Source organism: Corella eumyota, chromosome 7 (genome assembly GCF_963082875.1).
Source record: "Corella eumyota chromosome 7, kaCorEumy4.1, whole genome shotgun sequence".
In the NCBI taxonomy this organism is placed as follows: Eukaryota; Metazoa; Chordata; class Ascidiacea; order Phlebobranchia; family Corellidae; genus Corella; species Corella eumyota.
The window spans coordinates 8387343-8408836 of NC_137496.1; the positions used below are offsets into that span (position 1 = coordinate 8387343).

A 21494-nucleotide genomic window follows, 5' to 3' on the forward strand; every position below is an offset into this window, starting at 1 on the left:
ATTTTTTTTGATATTCTGTGCAATGTTTTTGCACAAGTAGCAAATTTAATAATTTTGATTGTTCTTAATGATTGGTTGTGTACAAGAATATGAGATTCCGACTATTTAAAAAAAATTAACACTAAATTTACTTTGAAGTCCAAATCCATGTTTGTTTGGTGGCGTCCGTTTAGTAAAACTAAATTGCCAGGTTTAATTTAAGTATATGCACTTAATATGAAGCGTAAATGACTAGATTAAAATATGAATCAATACCAGAAAAAAAACAGATAAATTTTTGTGCGACAAGAAATGTTAAATATAAACTGCAAATTTCATAAACAAGTTATAATTAAAAGCATTCGATATACTTTTGACATCGAAAAAAGAAAGTCAAAGCTTGTCAGCACATAAAATTTCGTATTAAATCAACATCAAATATTTTTTTTATTAAAATTAAAGTAAGTTTATGTGAATTTATTTTAAATAAGTTACATACCAATCAACCTTAATGACAACTTAATTTCTAATATCTTAAAAAAAAACTTATTTTAGCTGTGTTTTTTAAAAGAAAAAAGCAAAAATAGCACTTAAAATATAAATTTACCATTTGACTTTAAAAAGCTGCTATGGTTTTTTGTTAAAAAAAAGAATGCCCTATTAAATGGTTGTCACAGTAATTCTGACGCAGGGTTTAAAATAACGAAAATAAATGCAAGTAATTAAAAGTAACTTAAATGTAAACACATCAAAAAATTAAGTAAATTATTAATGAAACAAAAAAAATAAAATTAAAGTTACCATATTTTTCAACAAAAGCGCAAAATTTTATTATTTGCTTCCTGTAGAGTTTCTACAAAGTGTTAAAAAAGGGCAAATTCTAACTAACTTTATCGAACCGCTGACATTTTGTGATGTGCATATTTTGGTATGCAAGAAGTTAATTAAACTTTTGTAATCGAGGAATATTTTAGTTATTTGCAGCTAATAGCTTAGTTCGACATCATTTTGCAGAAGCATTTGGTAAGTGCAACAGTCATTAAATACACTTTTCTGTCTGTCTGTTTAATATTAAAACTGTGTTGATGGAATACACTAACAAAAGTAAGGTTGCCTATTTTTATTGCAAATTTAGGCTATTTATGTACATTACACAAACACTTGAACAATAAGAGTAGGACAACAACATAAACATGGGGTGATGTTGTGATTGTATAGAGAAGAGAAAGGATGGCTAGGAAAAGGAGGAGGGAGGGGGGTGGTGGAGATTTAAGTATGTAGAGGTAAAAGAATATTTATTCGAAAGAAAAGTTAAATAGATTATCAACAAAAACTTTATAATCTGAGGTGTCTTAATTACAATGCTTAATAATATATCGTGTTATTTTATAGAAGAGCTGACAAGATGAACAAGAAAATTAATAAATTGTTTATAAATATTTTCGTTGAAATCTATTGTCAGTTGTTACATAACTTGCACCATTATTTCCCCAAAGTTTTTAGTTTTAAACTTAATAGACGCTTATAATAAAATAAATCTGTTATGCTACTTTGCTTTTTATTGTGTCAATTCAAGCTCTATTAAAATGAGAATTTGAAATATACAAAATACGTTTTAAATTATATAGGAAATAGACAATAATAAATAAATTTTGCGTACGCCGTGTGAAAGGGCCTTTATTTTAAACAATTAACTATTAAATCTAAAAATAGCGTGTTTACAGCAAATAAATTCAAAAAGTTTCTGGGGAAGCATGCCCATTATTTCGTTTTTTGTTTGGACAGACTTAACATTTTTAAAGTTTTAATTAACAAAACATTATTTATCAAATTTGACAGTGCGGGTGCGTGGCGCAATGGATAACGCGTCTGCCTACGGAGCAGAAGATTCCAGGTTCGAGTCCTGGCGCGCTCGTATTTTATTTAGCAAAATTTTTCCTACTTTAAGTACGTGAAATACTTATTTATGCTTAAGACATATTTATTTGTTCACTTTTCATCACACACAGAGTTACGGTTGCTAATTGAATCACACGATGTAATTGATAAAGTCGGTTTCATTTCACAATGGCATTGTGACGTTGAATAAAAGGGCAAAAAATTTGTACCTTTTTGCATAGGAAAGGGTGACCCTTGCCTAAATTTTTTTAAATCATTTTACAATTAATAAAACAAAAATAAACAATTGGATTAGGTTAAAGTAGTGATTGGGCTTCGTGAATAATAAAAAAGTGGCAATAAAGAGTAGGAAATGTATGTAATTTTTTTATACGCTATTTGAAGCGGTTTTATTGCATACTGTACAAAATCGTAAAACATACTCGTTGGGTTAATAAGTTTGCTTTGTTCTTTAAAAACACGATTAATAACGATAAAATTGCATCGCAGCGAAACAAAGCCATGTGTATTATAAGACGTCTTATATTTCTAGTTGTTGTTTAATTGTAAAAAAACTTAAAAAATGAGAAGCTGAATAAGTCAAGATGTAGTTTTTAAACAACAAATTTAATTTTCATACACAAAAGGTAAGTATTCTTTTTCTGAAAATAATTTTTAACTAGGGATATTCTCGGATAGAACATAAGAAGCCAATTTTCCAATTCGGTAAGTGATTGGTTTTGTGATAACAAACAAGGAGGTGCCTAGAATAAACATCCTTATATTGCAAAGTCTGAATAGTGGTAGCGTTAATCGGTTTTGCAACGCTTTGCAATAAAACTTGCAAATGCTTACTAGCAAGATTTATTACCGTCAACATTGTCACCAGACCAAGGAGCACAGTTTCAGTCGATACTTTTTAGGATTAAAATTTTCTTGACCTCACTCCCTACAAGAGTCTTTTACAGCGTTTATTTGTTCAAGCAAATGCTCAAAATATCAAAAACATTTTACTTAAAGTGGTAAAGGTTCATGATTTTTACTTTGGGTATAAAATTAGGTATTTTATTGTCAATTATGCTTAAATATTTGCTTGATTAATAAAAAATAAGATAAATATTTTGCTTTTAAATTTAGTTTGATTATATTATACGACATCGATGCGTGTTTGTTTGCTGAAATTTAGTCTAGTTATTATAAAGGTTATATTTTAATTTACTGTGTAAGTTTTTTTTATAAAAAAAAGGTTTAAACGGTTTTGAACCAAATGTCATTTTTTTTAAAATAAATCAAGTTAAAATGATATTACTGGGTGTGGGGTTCGAACCCACGCGGACATTCGTCCATTGGAACTTAAGTCCAACGCCTTAACCACTCGGCCAACCCAGTTAGTGCGAAAGCATTGTTAAGATGCTAATAAACATAAATCTTAAGTAAGCCACCAATTGTGATTGGCAGCCTTATGCCTTATTGTCTTTCGAAACTTTGATTTTAAGTCAATTTTTTTTGGTTGGTTTAAACAAGGTGTTTGCGTAGCGAACTTTGTGCGTACTTCGCGTCCTACTATTTCCTCGGGTATTCTAAACTTTTTTGGGGTGGTTCGTTTTAAAGTAGGAAATGTCATTTTGTATTGCCTTTAACATGCATTTTATTTAAATAACACGATTAGATATATAAAACTGTTATTATATTGCAAAACCTGTTACAGCAATAAAATAAATTTTAAATGGGCAAGTAATTCTTTTCTTTAATGAAATGCAATAACAGTCTTTAATTTAGTAACCATAATTATTTTTGTAATTGCGACAAAAATTATTTTAAATCATTTTATTAACAAAAGTAAATTAACGTAAAAGTTGCAACAAATATTTGCAGCTGGCCATTTACCCACAACCAGCAATTCGAATTTTTATCACTTTTGCTTATTTATTAAACATATATGTAGTTTTACAGACGTGATCCTACAACTTGAGTTGTAATAAAGAATATCTATCGGCTTACGTTTAAAAAATTAAAAATACGAACAATATGCCTTTTTTCTTTTAACTTTATTAATTGTTAGTCCACAAATAAGATTGGTTTGATTAAAATTCGATAAAAAATGTTAAAATTTAACATTCGTTTGATTAAAATTTGACAATTTGTTCAGCAAAATTTTATAAAATTCTGTTTTTAAAAATTATACAAATAGCATATATACCTTATTCAAATAGGAACAAAGTTGGTTGTTAGAAACGGTCAAAAGAATAACAGCAATTATAACTGTAAAGAAACTGCACTTAGCATATCTACACATATTACTGTAAATACCTAGCTTATTGGGACAAAAATCTACACTTAACCAATAAAAATAATTAAAACCCCAAAACCATGAAAAAATTACAATGCCATGGGACGAGCATTTAAATAATTGAATAAAATCACGCTAGCTGCCTCAAGAAGGAAAAGCAAGAGTTGCCGTGACCGATTGGTTAAGGCTATAAAAAAGGAAACTAATCAGCACTGCAGGCACAAGTTCGAATCCTGCCGAAAACGCATTTTTTTTGCATTTTTTAATTAAAAATTAAATTAAATAAATACAATTTTAGAAATTAAAGTTGCCTTGAAAAGTAAACAAAAAAGTTGTCGTGGCCGAGGCCATAGACTTACAATCTTTTAGGCGCTGTCCGCACATATTCGAATCCTGCCGACAACGAATTTTTTTATTTAGTTTTAGTTCAAATTTAAATAATTAATTAAAATCGCGCTAGCTGCTCGGGGAAAAAAACTTATTTTAGACTTGATTTCTTTTAGGCTCTGCCCGCGAAGGTTCGAGTCCAGCCGATAACGCATTTTTATTTCAGTTTTGTTATAAAATTAATTTAAATCACGCTAGCTGCTCCGAGAATCCAACATAACAGTTGTCAGGTTCGAATCCTGCCGACAACGCATTATTTTATTTTAAATACAAATTTAATTAACTAATTAAAATCACGCGAGGTGCTTCTAGAATGGAACATTAGAGTTGTCGTGGCCGATTGGTGGAGCTATAGGTTTGAGTTTTTTGAGGCTCTGCCCGCGCAGGTTCGACTCATGCCGACAACGCTTTATTTTATGTTTTAATACAACTTTAAATAATTTAATTAAATCACGCTGGCTGCTCCGAGATTCCAACATACGAATTGGCGTGGACGAGTCGTTAAGGCAATCGACTTGAAATCTTTTGCGCTTTGCCCGCGAAGGTTCGAATCCTGTCGACAACGGATTTTTTTTTACTAATTTTTTAACTAAAATTACGCTAGCTGCCTTAAAGGGAACAAAGAGTTTATCCACAAAAAATAAGTAACGTTGTTCAGTGGATATCGTTGGACAGTACCTTCATAATAAAACTTTTACTGATCGTGCGGTAAATGATTAGGCGCTAATGGGGATCGACCCCAGGACCTTCTTTTTACTAGACAGGCGCTTTAACACTATGTCATAATGCCTTTAAAGAAAGTCGATGTATCAGTCATGTCGTTACAAACAAATGTATTTAAAATAAAGTAAAGTATTTTAATATTTAAATTCTTGTTGAAAACTCCCAAATTGAACGATCTATGCATCATAACATTAAAACGCACGTCGAAAATAAAAAAACTATTTCTACACGGACCGTCTGGGTGAAAACCAGAAATCCCAAGCTTGACAAGCATAAACTTTACCACCGATGTTTAATATTGTCTCCAAGATAAGTTTTGTTAAAAATGGAGTGTAGTAAATTTATTGATTAATAACTGCCCTTAGCTGTCGGTTGTTTACAAGAATATAAAATTCTGTCTAATTTCTTTCAAAATTAAACGCTAAATTAAGTAATGTCTAAATCCATGTTTACCTCCAACTTTTCGGTTAAAGAGTTAAACGCGCCAATGATTGCGACACAGAAACGACTGATTTGCGACATTTCTATCAAATTTGCAAAGCAAAATTGTAAAAAAAGCGATTATATATTTGACCCTAGGTGGACTCGAACCGCAATCTTTTAAATTAAAAAGAAAATAATGATAAACATTTATCTAATAATTAAATACATAAAATTTGATTTAATAATTTAGTTGATAATCTTAATTAATTTATGTTTATGATTATCTTTATTTATTAATAGAAATTAATTTTAAAAATGATCAAATGATTTTAAATCGTATTTTATTTATCAAATAAATCCAGTTGTAAGTATTTTTGCTTGTTGTAATAATGATTTTCAAATTACTTTGACACAATTATTGCGTTCTTTAAAAAAAATAATTGTATGGGATATCACCCTTTTTAATATAAATATATTAAAACAGTTTTACAAACGTTAACATGTGCATCACCAGCTTTTTTTTAACATCTTTAAAAAACGGAAATAATTTTATAAATTCAAAATCAGATGATTGATTTAATGGAAGTTAATAGTTAATAGCCAAATGCGCCAACGATTGCAACACAACAACAACTGATTCGCGACATTTTTATGAAATTTGCAAAACATTATTATAGTAATAAAAATGAAGCAAACAAAAAATCGTCCCTGGGTGGGCTTGAACCACCAACCTTTCGGTTAACAGCCGAACGCGCTAACCGATTGCGCCACAGAGACGACATTCATTGCTACAGTTGAATTGAATCTAAAGATTAAAATTATAATAATAAAAATGTAACAAAATGTATTTGACCTTGGGTGGACTCGAACAACCGACCTTTCGGTTAACAGACGAACTCGCAAGTGATTGCGCCATAGAGACGACATTTTTTGGCACACTTGATCTAAATTTAGAGATCAAAATTATAATAAAAAAATGTAACAAAATAAATTTGGCCCTTGGTGGACTTAAACCTTCAAACTTTCTCCTAACAGCTGAACGCCCTAACCGATTGCGCGACAGAGACAATTATTTCGCCCACTTTGTTTAAATTTGCAAAGCAAAATTAATACAATTAAAATGTAATTATATATTTCGTTCATAAATGGGCCCGAACCTTCAACCTTGCGGTTAAGAGCAAAACGCGCCAATCTATTGCGACACAAATACGACTAATTCGCGACACTTCTATTAAATTTGCAAAGCAAAATTATAATAATAAAAATGAGAAAAAACTAGTTTCGTTCTTGGGGGGGGGGGGGGGGTCGAACCTCCTACTTTTCGGTTAAAGAGCTAAACGCGCCAATGATTGGGACACAGAAACGACTGATTTGCGACATTTCTATCAAATTTGCAAAGCAAAATTGTAAAAAAGGCGATTATATATTTGACCCTAGGTGGACTCGAACCGCAATCTTTTAAATTAAAAAGAAAATAATAATGATAAACATTTATCTAATAATTAAATACATAAAATTTGATTTAATAATTTAGTTGATAATCATAATTAATTTATGTTTATGATTATCTTTATTTATTAATAGAGATTTATTTCAAAAATGATGAAATTATTTTAAATCTTATTTTATTTATCAAATAAATCTAGTTGTAAGTATTTTTGCTTGTTGTGATGATGAATTTAAAATTACTTTGACACAATTATTGCGTTTTAAAAAAACCCTTTTCAATATAAATATATTAAAACAGTTTTACAAACGTAAACATGTGCATTACCAGCTTCTTTTAAACATCTTTAAAAGACAAAAATAATTTTATAAATCCAAAATCAGATGATTGATTTAATGGAAGTTAAAGAATCTGTATTTTTCCATTAATCTTAAAGGTTGATAAACTACTTTTTTTGCTAGATGGTGGACTAAATTGCAGAAAAAATCTTAAAGGTCTGTGTTTTTTTCAAAACTCCCTTATATTGCCCACCACTTGCCTGAACATTACCAGACAGGATTGCATAATTAGTAATAACAAATTTTAACTTGTTTAAAAAAACTTTTGAATCGAATCAGTATTTTATTTATTTAGTCACCAAGGCTTCATAGCTTAGTGGTAAAGCGTCTGTCTCGTAAACAGGAGATCCTGGGTTCAATCTCCAGAAACGCCTAATATTATTTTACTATCATGAAGTTGGTTGTTATTTTAAAAAAAAATTTTTCTGATTACTTTAAAATAATACGTTAAACTTTAAACACCACGAAGATTTGTAAACCTATCATGACGTTTATGTTAAATTAGGCTATTGTTTATCTTCCGACTGTAATTAACAGCTTATGCAAATTCTAACTCGCGAATATAAAAAAAGTCGACTAAATTTTATTATTTTTTTTGATATTCTGTGCAATGTTTTTGCACAAGTAGCAAATTTAATAATTTTGATTGTTCTTAATGATTGGTTGTGTACAAGAATATGAGATTCCGACTATTTAAAAAAAATTAACACTAAATTTACTTTGAAGTCCAAATCCATGTTTGTTTGGTGGCGTCCGTTTAGTAAAACTAAATTGCCAGGTTTAATTTAAGTATATGCACTTAATATGAAGCGTAAATGACTAGATTAAAATATGAATCAATACCAGAAAAAAAACAGATAAATTTTTGTGCGACAAGAAATGTTAAATATAAACTGCAAATTTCATAAACAAGTTATAATTAAAAGCATTCGATATACTTTTGACATCGAAAAAAGAAAGTCAAAGCTTGTCAGCACATAAAATTTCGTATTAAATCAACATCAAATTTTTTTTTTATTAAAATTAAAGTAAGTTTATGTGAATTTATTTTAAATAAGTTACATACCAATCAACCTTAATGACAACTTAATTTCTAATATCTTAAAAAAAAACTTATTTTAGCTGTGTTTTTTAAAAGAAAAAAGCAAAAATAGCACTTAAAATATAAATTTACCATTTGACTTTAAAAAGCTGCTATGGTTTTTTGTTAAAAAAAAGAATGCCCTATTAAATGGTTGTCACAGTAATTCTGACGCAGGGTTTAAAATAACGAAAATAAATGCAAGTAATTAAAAGTAACTTAAATGTAAACACATCAAAAAATTAAGTAAATTATTAATGAAACAAAAAAAATAAAATTAAAGTTACCATATTTTTCAACAAAAGCGCAAAATTTTATTATTTGCTTCCTGTAGAGTTTCTACAAAGTGTTAAAAAAGGGCAAATTCTAACTAACTTTATCGAACCGCTGACATTCTGTGATGTGCATATTTTGGTATGCAAGAAGTTAATTAAACTTTTGTAATCGAGGAATATTTTAGTTATTTGCAGCTAATAGCTTAGTTCGACATCATTTTGCAGAAGCATTTGGTAAGTGCAACAGTCATTAAATACACTTTTCTGTCTGTCTGTTTAATATTAAAACTGTGTTGATGGAATACACTAACAAAAGTAAGGTTGCCTATTTTTATTGCAAACTTAAACAATAAGAGTAGGACAACAACTTGAACAATAAGAGTAGGACAACAACATAAACATGGGGTGATGTTGTGATTGTATAGAGAAGAGAAAGGATGGCTAGGAAAAGGAGGAGGGAGGGGGGTGGTGGAGATTTAAGTATGTAGAGGTAAAAGAATATTTATTCGAAAGAAAAGTTAAATAGATTATCAACAAAAACTTTATAATCTGAGGTGTCTTAATTACAATGCTTAATAATATATCGTGTTATTTTATAGAAGAGCTGACAAGATGAACAAGAAAATTAATAAATTGTTTATAAATTTTTTCGTTGAAATCTATTGTCAGTTGTTACATAACTTGCACCATTATTTCCCCAAAGTTTTTAGTTTTAAACTGAATAGACGCTTATAATAAAATAAATCTGTTATGCTACTTTGCTTTTTATTGTGTCAATTCAAGCTCTATTAAAATGAGAATTTGAAATATACAAAATACGTTTTAAATTATATAGGAAATAGACAATAATAAATAAATTTTGCGTACGCCGTGTGAAAGGGCCTTTATTTTAAACAATTAACTATTAAATCTAAAAATAGCGTGTTTACAGCAAATAAATTCAAAAAGTTTCTGGGGAAGCATGCCCATTATTTCGTTTTTTGTTTGGACAGACTTAACATTTTTAAAGTTTTAATTAACAAAACATTATTTATCAAATTTGACAGTGCGGGTGCGTGGCGCAATGGATAACGCGTCTGCCTACGGAGCAGAAGATTCCAGGTTCGAGTCCTGGCGCGCTCGTATTTTATTTAGCAAAATTTTTCCTACTTTAAGTACGTGAAATACTTATTTATGCTTAAGACATATTTATTTGTTCACTTTTCATCACACACAGAGTTACGGTTGCTAATTGAATCACACGATGTAATTGATAAAGTCGGTTTCATTTCACAATGGCATTGTGACGTTGAATAAAAGGGCAAAAAATTTGTACCTTTTTGCATAGGAAAGGGTGACCCTTGCCTAAATTTTTTTAAATCATTTTGCAATTAATAAAACAAAAATAAACAATTGGATTAGGTTAAAGTAGTGATTGGGCTTCGTGAATAATAAAAAAGTGGCAATAAAGAGTAGGAAATGTATGTAATTTTTTTATACGCTATTTGAAGCGGTTTTATTGCATACTGTACAAAATCGTAAAACATACTCGTTGGGTTAATAAGTTTGCTTTGTTCTTTAAAAACACGATTAATAACGATAAAATTGCATCGCAGCGAAACAAAGCCATGTGTATTATAAGACGTCTTATATTTCTAGTTGTTGTTTAATTGTAAAAAAACTTAAAAAATGAGAAGCTGAATAAGTCAAGATGTAGTTTTTAAACAACAAATTTAATTTTCATACACAAAAGGTAAGTATTCTTTTTCTGAAAATAATTTTTAACTAGGGATATTCTCGGATAGAACATAAGAAGCCAATTTTCCAATTCGGTAAGTGATTGGTTTTGTGATAACAAACAAGGAGGTGCCTAGAATAAACATCCTTATATTGCAAAGTCTGAATAGTGGTAGCGTTAATCGGTTTTGCAACGCTTTGCAATAAAACTTGCAAATGCTTACTAGCAAGATTTATTACCGTCAACATTGTCACCAGACCAAGGAGCACAGTTTCAGTCGATACTTTTTAGGATTAAAATTTTCTTGACCTCACTCCCTACAAGAGTCTTTTACAGCGTTTATTTGTTCAAGCAAATGCTCAAAATATCAAAAACATTTTACTTAAAGTGGTAAAGGTTCATGATTTTTACTTTGGGTATAAAATTAGGTATTTTATTGTCAATTATGCTTAAATATTTGCTTGATTAATAAAAAATAAGATAAATATTTTGCTTTTAAATTGAGTTTGATTATATTATACGACATCGATGCGTGTTTGTTTGCTGAAATTTAGTCTAGTTATTATAAAGGTTATATTTTAATTTACTGTGTAAGTTTTTTTTATAAAAAAAAGGTTTAAACGGTTTTGAACCAAATGTCATTTTTTTTAAAATAAATCAAGTTAAAATGATATTACTGGGTGTGGGGTTCGAACCCACGCGGACATTCGTCCATTGGAACTTAAGTCCAACGCCTTAACCACTCGGCCAACCCAGTAAGTGCGAAAGCATTGTTAAGATGCTAATAAACATAAATCTTAAGTAAGCCACCAATTGTGATTGGCAGCCTTATGCCTTATTGTCTTTCGAAACTTTGATTTTAAGTCAATTTTTTTTGGTTGGTTTAAACAAGGTGTTTGCGTAGCGAACTTTGTGCGTACTTCGCGTCCTACTATTTCCTCGGGTATTCTAAACTTTTTTGGGGTGGTTCGTTTTAAAGTAGGAAATGTCATTTTGTATTGCCTTTAACATGCATTTTATTTAAATAACACGATTAGATATATAAAACTGTTATTATATTGCAAAACCTGTTACAGCAATAAAATAAATTTTAAATGGGCAAGTAATTCTTTTCTTTAATGAAATGCAATAACAGTCTTTAATTTAGTAACCATAATTATTTTTGTAATTGCGACAAAAATTATTTTAAATCATTTTATTAACAAAAGTAAATTAACGTAAAAGTTGCAACAAATATTTGCAGCTGGCCATTTACCCACAACCAGCAATTCGAATTTTTATCACTTTTGCTTATTTATTAAACATATATGTAGTTTTACAGACGTGATCCTACAACTTGAGTTGTAATAAAGAATATCTATCGGCTTACGTTTAAAAAATTAAAAATACGAACAATATGCCTTTTTTCTTTTAACTTTATTAATTGTTAGTCCACAAATAAGATTGGTTTGATTAAAATTCGATAAAAAATGTTAAAATTTAACATTCGTTTGATTAAAATTTGACAATTTGTTCAGCAAAATTTTATAAAATTCTGTTTTTAAAAATTATACAAATAGCATATATACCTTATTCAAATAGGAACAAAGTTGGTTGTTAGAAACGGTCAAAAGAATAACAGCAATTATAACTGTAAAGAAACTGCACTTAGCATATCTACACATATTACTGTAAATACCTAGCTTATTGGGACAAAAATCTACACTTAACCAATAAAAATAATTAAAACCCCAAAACCATGAAAAAATTACAATGCCATGGGACGAGCATTTAAATAATTGAATAAAATCACGCTAGCTGCCTCAAGAAGGAAAAGCAAGAGTTGCCGTGACCGATTGGTTAAGGCTATAAAAAAGGAAACTAATCAGCACTGCAGGCACAAGTTCGAATCCTGCCGAAAACGCATTTTTTTTGCATTTTTTAATTAAAAATTAAATTAAATAAATACAATTTTAGAAATTAAAGTTGCCTTGAAAAGTAAACAAAAAAGTTGTCGTGGCCGAGGCCATAGACTTACAATCTTTTAGGCGCTGTCCGCACATATTCGAATCCTGCCGACAACGAATTTTTTTATTTAGTTTTAGTTCAAATTTAAATAATTAATTAAAATCGCGCTAGCTGCTCGGGGAAAAAAACTTATTTTAGACTTGATTTCTTTTAGGCTCTGCCCGCGAAGGTTCGAGTCCAGCCGATAACGCATTTTTATTTCAGTTTTGTTATAAAATTAATTTAAATCACGCTAGCTGCTCCGAGAATCCAACATAACAGTTGTCAGGTTCGAATCCTGCCGACAACGCATTATTTTATTTTAAATACAAATTTAATTAACTAATTAAAATCACGCGAGGTGCTTCTAGAATGGAACATTAGAGTTGTCGTGGCCGATTGGTGGAGCTATAGGTTTGAGTTTTTTGAGGCTCTGCCCGCGCAGGTTCGACTCATGCCGACAACGCTTTATTTTATGTTTTAATACAACTTTAAATAATTTGATTAAATCACGCTGGCTGCTCCGAGATTCCAACATACGAATTGGCGTGGCCGAGTCGTTAAGGCAATCGACTTGAAATCTTTTGCGCTTTGCCCGCGAAGGTTCGAATCCTGTCGACAACGGATTTTTTTTTACTAATTTTTTAACTAAAATTACGCTAGCTGCCTTAAAGGGAACAAAGAGTTTATCCACAAAAAATAAGTAACGTTGTTCAGTGGATATCGTTGGACAGTACCTTCATAATAAAACTTTTACTGATCGTGCGGTAAATGATTAGGCGCTAATGGGGATCGACCCCAGGACCTTCTTTTTACTAGACAGGCGCTTTAACACTATGTCATAATGCCTTTAAAGAAAGTCGATGTATCAGTCATGTCGTTACAAACAAATGTATTTAAAATAAAGTAAAGTATTTTAATATTTAAATTCTTGTTGAAAACTCCCAAATTGAACGATCTATGCATCATAACATTAAAACGCACGTCGAAAATAAAAAAACTATTTCTACACGGACCGTCTGGGTGAAAACCAGAAATCCCAAGCTTGACAAGCATAAACTTTACCACCGATGTTTAATATTGTCTCCAAGATAAGTTTTGTTAAAAATGGAGTGTAGTAAATTTATTGATTAATAACTGCCCTTAGCTGTCGGTTGTTTACAAGAATATAAAATTCTGTCTAATTTCTTTCAAAATTAAACGCTAAATTAAGTAATGTCTAAATCCATGTTTACCTCCAACTTTTCGGTTAAAGAGTTAAACGCGCCAATGATTGCGACACAGAAACGACTGATTTGCGACATTTCTATCAAATTTGCAAAGCAAAATTGTAAAAAAAGCGATTATATATTTGACCCTAGGTGGACTCGAACCGCAATCTTTTAAATTAAAAAGAAAATAATAATGATAAACATTTATCTAATAATTAAATACATAAAATTTGATTTAATAATTTAGTTGATAATCATAATTAATTTATGTTTATGATTATCTTTATTTATTAATAGAGATTTATTTCAAAAATGATGAAATTATTTTAAATCTTATTTTATTTATCAAATAAATCTAGTTGTAAGTATTTTTGCTTGTTGTGATGATGAATTTAAAATTACTTTGACACAATTATTGCGTTTTAAAAAAACCCTTTTCAATATAAATATATTAAAACAGTTTTACAAACGTAAACATGTGCATTACCAGCTTCTTTTAAACATCTTTAGAAGACAAAAATAATTTTATAAATCCAAAATCAGATGATTGATTTAATGGAAGTTAAAGAATCTGTATTTTTCCATTAATCTTAAAGGTTGATAAACTACTTTTTTTGCTAGATGGTGGACTAAATTGCAGAAAAAATCTTAAAGGTCTGTGTTTTTTTCAAAACTCCTTTATATTGCCCACCACTTGCCTGAACATTACCAGACAGGATTGCATAATTAGTAATAACAAATTTTAACTTGTTTAAAAAAACTTTTGAATCGAATCAGTATTTTATTTATTTAGTCACCAAGGCTTCATAGCTTAGTGGTAAAGCGTCTGTCTCGTAAACAGGAGATCCTGGGTTCAATCTCCAGAAACGCCTAATATTATTTTACTATCATGAAGTTGGTTGTTATTTTAAAAAAAAATTTTTCTGATTACTTTAAAATAATACGTTAAACTTTAAACACCACGAAGATTTGTAAACCTATCATGACGTTTATGTTAAATTAGGCTATTGTTTATCTTCCGACTGTAATTAACAGCTTATGCAAATTCTAACTCGCGAATATAAAAAAAGTCGACTAAATTTTATTATTTTTTTTGATATTCTGTGCAATGTTTTTGCACAAGTAGCAAATTTAATAATTTTGATTGTTCTTAATGATTGGTTGTGTACAAGAATATGAGATTCCGACTATTTAAAAAAAATTAACACTAAATTTACTTTGAAGTCCAAATCCATGTTTGTTTGGTGGCGTCCGTTTAGTAAAACTAAATTGCCAGGTTTAATTTAAGTATATGCACTTAATATGAAGCGTAAATGACTAGATTAAAATATGAATCAATACCAGAAAAAAAACAGATAAATTTTTGTGCGACAAGAAATGTTAAATATAAACTGCAAATTTCATAAACAAGTTATAATTAAAAGCATTCGATATACTTTTGACATCGAAAAAAGAAAGTCAAAGCTTGTCAGCACATAAAATTTCGTATTAAATCAACATCAAATATTTTTTTTATTAAAATTAAAGTAAGTTTATGTGAATTTATTTTAAATAAGTTACATACCAATCAACCTTAATGACAACTTAATTTCTAATATCTTAAAAAAAAACTTATTTTAGCTGTGTTTTTTAAAAGAAAAAAGCAAAAATAGCACTTAAAATATAAATTTACCATTTGACTTTAAAAAGCTGCTATGGTTTTTTGTTAAAAAAAAGAATGCCCTATTAAATGGTTGTCACAGTAATTCTGACGCAGGGTTTAAAATAACGAAAATAAATGCAAGTAATTAAAAGTAACTTAAATGTAAACACATCAAAAAATTAAGTAAATTATTAATGAAACAAAAAAAATAAAATTAAAGTTACCATATTTTTCAACAAAAGCGCAAAATTTTATTATTTGCTTCCTGTAGAGTTTCTACAAAGTGTTAAAAAAGGGCAAATTCTAACTAACTTTATCGAACCGCTGACATTTTGTGATGTGCATATTTTGGTATGCAAGAAGTTAATTAAACTTTTGTAATCGAGGAATATTTTAGTTATTTGCAGCTAATAGCTTAGTTCGACATCATTTTGCAGAAGCATTTGGTAAGTGCAACAGTCATTAAATACACTTTTCTGTCTGTCTGTTTAATATTAAAACTGTGTTGATGGAATACACTAACAAAAGTAAGGTTGCCTATTTTTATTGCAAACTTAGGCTATTTATGTACATTACACAAACACTTGAACAATAAGAGTAGGACAACAACATAAACATGGGGTGATGTTGTGATTGTATAGAGAAGAGAAAGGATGGCTAGGAAAAGGAGGAGGGAGGGGGGTGGTGGAGATTTAAGTATGTAGAGGTAAAAGAATATTTATTCGAAAGAAAAGTTAAATAGATTATCAACAAAAACTTTATAATCTGAGGTGTCTTAATTACAATGCTTAATAATATATCGTGTTATTTTATAGAAGAGCTGACAAGATGAACAAGAAAATTAATAAATTGTTTATAAATATTTTCGTTGAAATCTATTGTCAGTTGTTACATAACTTGCACCATTATTTCCCCAAAGTTTTTAGTTTTAAACTTAATAGACGCTTATAATAAAATAAATCTGTTATGCTACTTTGCTTTTTATTGTGTCAATTCAAGCTCTATTAAAATGAGAATTTGAAATATACAAAATACGTTTTAAATTATATAGGAAATAGACAATAATAAATAAATTTTGCGTACGCCGTGTGAAAGGGCCTTTATTTTAAACAATTAACTATTAAATCTAAAAATAGCGTGTTTACAGCAAATAAATTCAAAAAGTTTCTGGGGAAGCATGCCCATTATTTCGTTTTTTGTTTGGACAGACTTAACATTTTTAAAGTTTTAATTAACAAAACATTATTTATCAAATTTGACAGTGCGGGTGCGTGGCGCAATGGATAACGCGTCTGCCTACGGAGCAGAAGATTCCAGGTTCGAGTCCTGGCGCGCTCGTATTTTATTTAGCAAAATTTTTCCTACTTTAAGTACGTGAAATACTTATTTATGCTTAAGACATATTTATTTGTTCACTTTTCATCACACACAGAGTTACGGTTGCTAATTGAATCACACGATGTAATTGATAAAGTCGGTTTCATTTCACAATGGCATTGTGACGTTGAATAAAAGGGCAAAAAATTTGTACTTTTTTGCATAGGGAAGGGTGACCCTTGCCTAAATTTTTTTAAATCATTTTACAATTAATAAAACAAAAATAAACAATTGGATTAGGTTAAAGTAGTGATTGGGCTTCGTGAATAATAAAAAAGTGGCAATAAAGAGTAGGAAATGTATGTAATTTTTTTATACGCTATTTGAAGCGGTTTTATTGCATACTGTACAAAATCGTAAAACATACTCGTTGGGTTAATAAGTTTGCTTTGTTCTTTAAAAACACGATTAATAACGATAAAATTGCATCGCAGCGAAACAAAGCCATGTGTATTATAAGACGTCTTATATTTCTAGTTGTTGTTTAATTGTAAAAAAACTTAAAAAATGAGAAGCTGAATAAGTCAAGATGTAGTTTTTAAACAACAAATTTAATTTTCATACACAAAAGGTAAGTATTCTTTTTCTGAAAATAATTTTTAACTAGGGATATTCTCGGATAGAACATAAAAAGCCAATTTGCCAATTCGGTAAGTGATTGGTTTTGTGATAACAAACAAGGAGGTGCCTAGAATAAACATCCTTTTATTGCAAAGTCTGAATAGTGGTAGCGTTAATCGGTTTTGCAACGCTTTGCAATAAAACTTGCAAATGCTTACTAGCAAGATTTATTACCGTCAACATTGTCACCAGACCAAGGAGCACAGTTTCAGTCGATACTTTTTAGGATTAAAATTTTCTTGACCTCACTCCCTACAAGAGTCTTTTACAGCGTTTATTTGTTCAAGCAAATGCTCAAAATATCAAAAACATTTTACTTAAAGTGGTAAAGGTTCATGATTTTTACTTTGGGTATAAAATTAGGTATTTTATTGTCAATTATGCTTAAATATTTGCTTGATTAATAAAAAATAAGATAAATATTTTGCTTTTAAATTTAGTTTGATTATATTATACGACATCGATGCGTGTTTGTTTGCTGAAATTTAGTCTAGTTATTATAAAGGTTATATTTTAATTTACTGTGTAAGTTTTTTTTATAAAAAAAAGGTTTAAACGGTTTTGAACCAAATGTCATTTTTTTTAAAATAAATCAAGTTAAAATGAAATTACTGGGTGTGGGGTTCGAAACCACGCGGACATTCGTCCATTGGAACTTAAGTCCAACGCCTTAACCACTCGCCAACCCAGTAAGTGCGAAAGCCTTGTTAAGATGCTAATAAACATAAATCTTAAGTAAGCCACCAATTGTGATTGGCAGCCTTATGCCTTATTGTCTTTCGAAACTTTGATTTTAAGTCAATTTTTTTTGGTTGGTTTAAACAAGGTGTTTGCGTAGCGAGCTTTGTGCGTACTTCGCGTCCTACTATTTCCTCGGGTATTCTAAACTTTTTTGGGGTGGTTCATTTTAAAGTAGGAAATGTCATTTTGTATTGCCTTTAACATGCATTTTATTTAAATAACACGATTAGATATATAAAACTGTTATTATATTGCAAAACCTGTTACAGCAATAAAATAAATTTTAAATGGGCAAGTAATTCTTTTCTTTAATGAAATGCAATAACAGTCTTTAATTTAGTAACCATAATTATTTTTGTAATTGCGACAAAAATTATTTTAAATCACTTTATTAACAAAAGTAAATTAACGTAAAAGTTGCAACAAATATTTGCAGCTGGCCATTTACCCACAACCAGCAATTCGAATTTTTATCACTTTTGCTTATTTATTAAACATATATGTAGTTTTACAGACGTGATCCTACAACTTGAGTTGTAATAAAAAATATCTATCGGCTTACGTTTAAAAAATTAAAAATACGAACAATATGCCTTTTTTCTTTTAACTTTATTAATTGTTAGTCCACAAATAAGATTGGTTTGATTAAAATTCGATAAAAAATGTTAAAATTTAACATTCGTTTGATTAAAATTTGACAATTTGTTCAGCAAAATTTTATAAAATTCTGTTTTTAAAAATTATACAAATAGCATATATACCTTATTCAAATAGGAACAAAGTTGGTTGTTAGAAACGGTCAAAAGAATAACAGCAATTATAACTGTAAAGAAACTGCACTTAGCATATCTACACATATTACTGTAAATACCTAGCTTATTGGGACAAAAATCTACACTTAACCAATAAAAATAATTAAAACCCCAAAACCATGAAAAAATTACAATGCCATGGGACGAGCATTTAAATAATTGAATAAAATCACGCTAGCTGCCTCAAGAAGGAAAAGCAAGAGTTGCCGTGACCGATTGGTTAAGGCTATAAAAAAGGAAACTAATCAGCACTGCAGGCACAAGTTCGAATCCTGCCGAAAACGCATTTTTTTTGCATTTTTTAATTAAAAATTAAATTAAATAAATACAATTTTAGAAATCAAAGTTGCCTTGAAAAGTAAACAAAAAAGTTGTCGTGGCCGAGGCCATAGACTTACAATCTTTTAGGCGCTGTCCGCACATATTCGAATCCTGCCGACAACGAATTTTTTTATTTAGTTTTAGTTCAAATTTAAATAATTAATTAAAATCGCGCTAGCTGCTCGGGGAAAAAAACTTATTTTAGACTTGATTTCTTTTAGGCTCTGCCCGCGAAGGTTCGAGTCCAGCCGATAACGCATTTTTATTTCAGTTTTGTTATAAAATTAATTTAAATCACGCTAGCTGCTCCGAGAATCCAACATAACAGTTGTCAGGTTCGAATCCTGCCGACAACGCATTATTTTATTTTAAATACAAATTTAATTAACTAATTAAAATCACGCGAGGTGCTTCTAGAATGGAACATTAGAGTTGTCGTGGCCGATTGGTGGAGCTATAGGTTTGAGTTTTTTGAGGCTCTGCCCGCGCAGGTTCGACTCATGCCGACAACGCTTTATTTTATGTTTTAATACAACTTTAAATAATTTGATTAAATCACGCTGGCTGCTCCGAGATTCCAACATACGAATTGGCGTGGCCGAGTCGTTAAGGCAATCGACTTGAAATCTTTTGCGCTTTGCCCGCGAAGGTTCGAATCCTGTCGACAACGGATTTTTTTTTACTAATTTTTTAACTAAAATTACGCTAGCTGCCTTAAAGGGAACAAAGAGTTTATCCACAAAAAATAAGTAACGTTGTTCAGTGGATATCGTTGGACAGTACCTTCATAATAAAACTTTTACTGATCGTGCGGTAAATGATTAGGCGCTAATGGGGATCGACCCCAGGACCTTCTTTTTACTAGACAGGCGCTTTAACACTATGTCATAATGCCTTTAAAGAAAGTCGATGTATCAGTCATGTCGTTACAAACAAATGTATTTAAAATAAAGTAAAGTATTTTAATATTTAAATTCTTGTTGAAAACTCCCAAATTGAACGATCTATGCATCATAACATTAAAACGCACGTCGAAAATAAAAAAACTATTTCTACACGGACCGTCTGGGTGAAAACCAGAAATCCCAAGCTTGACAAGCATAAACTTTACCACCGATGTTTAATATTGTCTCCAAGATAAGTTTTGTTAAAAATGGAGTGTAGTAAATTTATTGATTAATAACTGCCCTTAGCTGTCGGTTGTTTACAAGAATATAAAATTCTGTCTAATTTCTTTCAAAATTAAACGCTAAATTAAGTAATGTCTAAATCCATGTTTACCTCCAACTTTAAAGAGTTAAACGCGCCAATGATTGCGACACAGAAACGACTGATTTGCGACATTTCTATCAAATTTGCAAAGCAAAATTGTAAAAAAAGCGATTATATATTTGACCCTAGGTGGACTCGAACCGCAATCTTTTAAATTAAAAAGAAAATAATAATGATAAACATTTATCTAATAATTAAATACATAAAATTTGATTTAATAATTTAGTTGATAATCATAATTAATTTATGTTTATCTTTATTTATTAATAGAGATTTATTTCAAAAATGATGAAATTATTTTAAATCTTATTTTATTTATCAAATAAATCTAGTTGTAAGTATTTTTGCTTGTTGTGATGATGAATTTAAAATTACTTTGACACAATTATTGCGTTTTAAAAAAACCCTTTTCAATATAAATATATTAAAACAGTTTTACAAACGTAAACATGTGCATTACCAGCTTCTTTTAAACATCTTTAGAAGACAAAAATAATTTTATAAATCCAAAATCAGATGATTGATTTAATGGAAGTTAAAGAATCTGTATTTTTCCATTAATCTTAAAGGTTGATAAACTACTTTTTTTGCTAGATGGTGGACTAAATTGCAGAAAAAATCTTAAAGGTCTGTGTTTTTTTCAAAACTCCTTTATATTGCCCACCACTTGCCTGAACATTACCAGACAGGATTGCATAATTAGTAATAACAAATTTTAACTTGTTTAAAAAAACTTTTGAATCGAATCAGTATTTTATTTATTTAGACACCAAGGCTTCATAGCTTAGTGGTAAAGCGTCTGTCTCGTAAACAGGAGATCCTGGGTTCAATCTCCAGAAACGCCTAATATTATTTTACTATCATGAAGTTAGTTGTTATTTTAAAAAAAAATTTTTCTGATTACTTTAAAATAATACGTTAAACTTTAAACACCACGAAGATTTGTAAACCTATCATGACGTTTATGTTAAAT

The 21494-nt window shown here is 29.7% G+C and overlaps 7 non-coding genes across 7 annotated transcripts; 3 read left to right on the top strand and 4 right to left on the bottom strand.

Annotated features, from left to right (window-relative positions):
• Window positions 1-1821: 1821 nt before the first annotated feature.
• On the top strand, window positions 1822-1894 carry Trnar-acg (transfer RNA arginine (anticodon ACG)). The gene has a single exon. It is a non-coding gene; the product is annotated as a tRNA-Arg (tRNA).
• A 1269-nt stretch (window positions 1895-3163) lies between these two features.
• On the bottom strand, window positions 3164-3246 carry Trnal-uaa (transfer RNA leucine (anticodon UAA)). The gene has a single exon. It is a non-coding gene; the product is annotated as a tRNA-Leu (tRNA).
• A 3137-nt stretch (window positions 3247-6383) lies between these two features.
• Window positions 6384-6457, bottom strand: Trnan-guu (transfer RNA asparagine (anticodon GUU)). Its single transcript has one exon. It is a non-coding gene; the product is annotated as a tRNA-Asn (tRNA).
• Window positions 6458-9870: 3413 nt separating this feature from the next.
• On the top strand, window positions 9871-9943 carry Trnar-acg (transfer RNA arginine (anticodon ACG)). The gene has a single exon. It is a non-coding gene; the product is annotated as a tRNA-Arg (tRNA).
• A 1269-nt stretch (window positions 9944-11212) lies between these two features.
• On the bottom strand, window positions 11213-11295 carry Trnal-uaa (transfer RNA leucine (anticodon UAA)). Its single transcript has one exon. It is a non-coding gene; the product is annotated as a tRNA-Leu (tRNA).
• Window positions 11296-16642: 5347 nt separating this feature from the next.
• On the top strand, window positions 16643-16715 carry Trnar-acg (transfer RNA arginine (anticodon ACG)). Its single transcript has one exon. It is a non-coding gene; the product is annotated as a tRNA-Arg (tRNA).
• Window positions 16716-17984: 1269 nt separating this feature from the next.
• On the bottom strand, window positions 17985-18066 carry Trnal-uaa (transfer RNA leucine (anticodon UAA)). Its single transcript has one exon. It is a non-coding gene; the product is annotated as a tRNA-Leu (tRNA).
• Between the last annotated feature and the right edge of the window lie 3428 nt (window positions 18067-21494).